Source organism: Lissotriton helveticus, chromosome 5_1 (assembly GCF_964261635.1).
Source record: "Lissotriton helveticus chromosome 5_1, aLisHel1.1, whole genome shotgun sequence".
In the NCBI taxonomy this organism is placed as follows: domain Eukaryota; kingdom Metazoa; phylum Chordata; class Amphibia; order Caudata; family Salamandridae; genus Lissotriton; species Lissotriton helveticus.
Window position 1 is genome coordinate 1,335,642,172 of NC_136065.1, and position 4,465 is coordinate 1,335,646,636.

Sequence of the window (4,465 nt, forward strand, 5' to 3'; positions counted from 1 at the left end):
ACCCATCCATCATTTCACTCATCCATCCACCCATTCACTCACACATCATCCAACCTTTCACTCATTCGTCCATCCTTACACTCATCCATTCTTCCTTTAACCCATCCATCTACCCATCCACACATACATTCTCTATTTATCTTTTCTCTCATCCATCCTTCTGCTCACTCATCCATCCATCCTTTCTCTCATTATCCATCCACCCTTTAATTTATCCATTCAACCTTTGACTAATCCATCCATCCAGCCGTCCCTTCACTTACTAACTAGCCCACTTTTTCACATTAATTATGAGCTGAGCCTATGTCTGCAGAGTTACTGACAGAAGAAGCCCATCCAGAATTTCACCCTTGCTGTAGTTCCTAAAACAAGGGGTGGGGTGGGGTGGGGGAGAGTTCACTATGCCCCTGTACATAGGCAATCTGAAAAAGTGGAAGTTGTGAGTCATGCATGATGCACAGTGGCAGGCCATGAGGTGACTGTGACATGGTGGTGTTTCCAGGGCTTTAAGTGGGATGAAAATACTGGGGGTCTCTCAAAAGGGGGTGTTCGATGTAAATATGGGTGTGGCTTAAAACACCTAAGCTAAAAATCTGTGCTTAGTATAGTGTACAGCCCGACTGGTATTTTGCCTCTTCTGTCATTGTATCCAGATATATAACACAACGGGTCACGTTACACCTGTAACAAACCGGACCTATTGCCTTTATCAATGGTTGTTAGTTGCATAAAATACAAAAGCAGCAACCATGACTTTGTTGAATATAATATTGAAAATGCATCAGTTCTAAAATGATGATACTGTAAAAGAACTCTAGTCCCTTCTTGTTAACTCTTTCACCAGCGTCTTTTCTTAAACTGGATTTTTACCTAGCAGCATTTGCGTTTTTGCACATTTCTTCCATCGGACAGAATGCCCTCCCCTAGATGGAGGCTGGGGGAGGCCTACCATCACATGCTTTGCATCCCAGACTGGCCCATTGTCATTCTGTATGTGGCAATCAGCCAGCATACAGAATGACAAATGGCAGGGTGGGTCTGCTCTTGTTCTCCAAGGAGGAGTGCAAGGCGGCCCCATCAGGGAATTGAGGCTACATGTAGGGGAACAGTGCTGTTCTCTGCAATGCCCAAAATTATGGACAAAAGGCTTCCATTAAAGGGATCATCATGGACAACGGATGTGAGATCTAAATTACGGACGGTCCATGAAATTTACGGACAGTTGGTCACTCTAGCATGTGCCTGCAAAATTACTTTTCTAGCCACGTTGCAATGGATAAGCTCGCAAAGGCAAAACCTATTGGCTTTGCTAATGCTCGTTTTCACTGGCAGGGTCATTCTGATAGGAAAAACTATAAGTCCAATCACCTTTTCCTTGGCACAAGATCGGCAAGTGCCAGTTTTCTGCTTAATATAAACGCCCCCTCTCTGGTATGTAGGAGCAAGTTGGCAGAGACAGACACTTAATTCTGATGCGTGTGAGGTATTTTACTGAAGAGTGGAGTGCATGCATCAACAGGTTGCCCATGCAACAAGTCCAAAACTGCCCGCTTGGCATCCTCTGCTCCTTTTCATAATAATGCCTCATTGACTTCACCTATCCAAGTCAAGCAGAGATACACTTATACAAGTAACCTTTATTAATTGTCTCGGCCTGGGTGGGGCTTTTGGCATCAGAGCAAGTCCTCTCTCAAACCATCCACTTCATTAACACTCTTAAGGGTGGGTCACTGTACTAGACTGTCACCCCTGTAGATGATGTAAACAGTGGTCCAGCTTCTGCTCCTGGTGCAAGGTGGTAATACGGGCGGGATAAAATGTCATCTAATAATCTCTGCCAATTATCCATTTGAAAACTCTCTACATTATGATTTGTTTTGCCTTTGACTGGTGCCAGCGTCTGAATCTTGTTTCCAAATACTAGTCAGTCGGGTTATTTGCAAAGCTCAGCTTCTGAGAATCAGCTTAGTGACAGCTGCTGGAGCTGATGGCATGCCAGGAAGCACACAAAGTGTCACTGCAATTCGAATTCTAAATATGACGAGGACAGGCAAACAGCAGAATCTCATATAACATTTTTAGGTGTAGCATTGTTCAAGATGTTAAGTTTTAAATATATATATATTCACTGAAAAAAACAAAGGTTACAAGGATGTTATAGTCAGGCATTTTAGCATTTAGAAAATCTTAGAATTTACTCCAAAAAACCAAAGGTTACAGGGACGTTATAGTTAGGAATTGGAATTTTAAGAGAACTTAGAACTTCCTTGGAAAAAAATGTTACAGAGACGTTATAGTTAGGCTCAGGGGTCATTCAAAACCAGAGAATTTCAGCTGTTATAGTTAGCGAGCTAACTATAACTCGTGCCCCCGCAATGCACCTCTTATGACCTCACATATAACATCACTCATAACATGGTCAGTGACATAACTGATGACATCTCAAATGTCCCCTTACCTGGGCCATTTTGGGCCCCAGGGCCATATAGGGCTCCATAAGGGGGCCATGCCCCCCCTCTTTTTTAAGTAAGCTCCAGCGAGGTGTTGGTCCCCGGGCCCGAGGTCCTCAACAGACCCCCTTCATTTTTGTTTTTGTGCCCTGGCGAGGTGGTGGTCCCCAGGACTACGGAGGAGACTGTATGGCGTCCCCCATTGTTTTTTCAATAATGCATGTACCCTGGGGAGGTGGCAGTCCCTAGGGCGCATGGGCTGCCACAAGGGCGACCCCCGCATAAATATAGGAAGATGCCCTGGGGAGATGGTGGCTTTAGGTATTCTAGAAGGAGGTACCTGTGTGCACCCCCCTCCTACTTATTTACATGTACCCCTGGGACCTGGCCCACCCAGGGGCCTATATTTTAAATGAAGCATGTGAAACTTTAATCCGGAGTTGCGGATCCAAAGCTACTCCAGATGAAAATATTAAAAAAATGCTTTTTGGGCCCTGGGTGTTCCCACCACCCTCAAGAGGCCTAGGGAGTCAGGGTGTTTCTTCCCTGCTCACTTCTCTTTTTTTAATGTTTTTTCTTGTGACTCAGTTCAACACGGTTGGCTGACAACACTTTCCCTTATCAAGTGTTGGCAGTCAATCAGAACTCTGGCACGAAATCTGGAGGGATCACAGATCCACTGTGGCCTCAGTTGTTTAACTCAAATATTTGTACATTTCCTAGCAACTACTGAACGGATTGACACCATTTAACAACAAGCATTTGCAATGCAAATTGGTCTTGCAATTGTGAGATTTAGAGCTACTGGCGTTGTAAATTACAATATCTTTTACCTATGTGTTTTGGTTTGTAGTGGGAGGAAACAAAAACAAGCAGAAAGCATCCAGGACTGGGCAGAGACTATCCGTGAAGACATGGCAGTCCGCCTCTTGCAGAAAGAGCAGGACTGCGTTGTAGCCACTGAGCTCCTTGCACAGTAAGGTCTCCCTGTAGTCCATTTCCTGGGCATAGGGTGCACCGTAGGGGTAGAGCATGACCCAGGAGGGCTTGGTCTGCATGTATGTGTCTGCCAAGATGTCGTAGGAGACTGTGCGGAGGAGCGACTCAGCGCTCGCCCGCTGTGTGCAAGGGGCCACTGTTCAAAGCCGCACACCCCGGGCCCAGCCTCCACCATGCAGCTGGCCTCTATCTCCCAGGTGGTGCCGTACTGCAGGGGTCCACACTACCCGGGGTGCAGTGCAGCTTCAGCCGCAGCCCGATGTCCACGTTGGTCGGTGTGTTGACCCGCTGGCTACCAATGGGGGCCAATCTCCTGGCTCCTCTGGTGCCTCCTTGAACAAGCTGAAAATTGAGGCCTCCTGCTGCCCAAACTTTATGTGCAGAGCAGGCCAGAAGGGGAAGCCGGCTATAATGTGGTGGGGAAGCTGCACCTGGCGGAAGGAGGGCGGGTTGTGCTCCACCGTATAGCGTGCATCACCCATGTGCAGAATGGCGCCAAGCCTCGGCATTGAGCACCTCATTGGGCAGCAGTTGCTCCTGGCAGTAGAGGCACACAGATTACTCTGCAGGAGAGGCAGATGGGGAGGCCTTTCCACCGCGCTTGCATTGCTTGGCCTTAATGCTCTGGGCTGCCTTCACAGCGTTGGTTGCTACGCAACCCAGCGGCTCCGACTGGTCCTCTTGCGTGTGCTTTTGAGTGCCATCAAGAGTGAAGGAGAGGGTCAGCTTTGGCTCCTAAGGCACACAGCATACTACAGCCTTCTCCATCCCGCGAGGTGTGCTACAGGTGCTGGAGCAGGTGTAGGACCGGAGCAGGTAACCCGGGATACACCGCAATAGCTTCCAGGTCGAGGGCCTCAGCATCAACCAGGCGCCCAGTATAATACCGGGCGGTGTAGATTCTAGCTAACGGGACACGTCAGGAAAGCCATTCATTACATGCTTCCGGGAATCACAGTTCACACCGGCATAGACACAGAAAAAAGACAAAATCTACACCAGTGGGAACGACAAGT

At 47.7% G+C, this 4,465-nt stretch overlaps 1 pseudogene; it reads right to left on the reverse strand.

Moving 5' to 3' along the window:
• Positions 1-3,283: 3,283 nt before the first annotated feature.
• Positions 3,284-4,217, reverse strand: LOC144752658 (2',5'-phosphodiesterase 12 pseudogene; annotated as a pseudogene).
• Between the last annotated feature and the right edge of the window lie 248 nt (positions 4,218-4,465).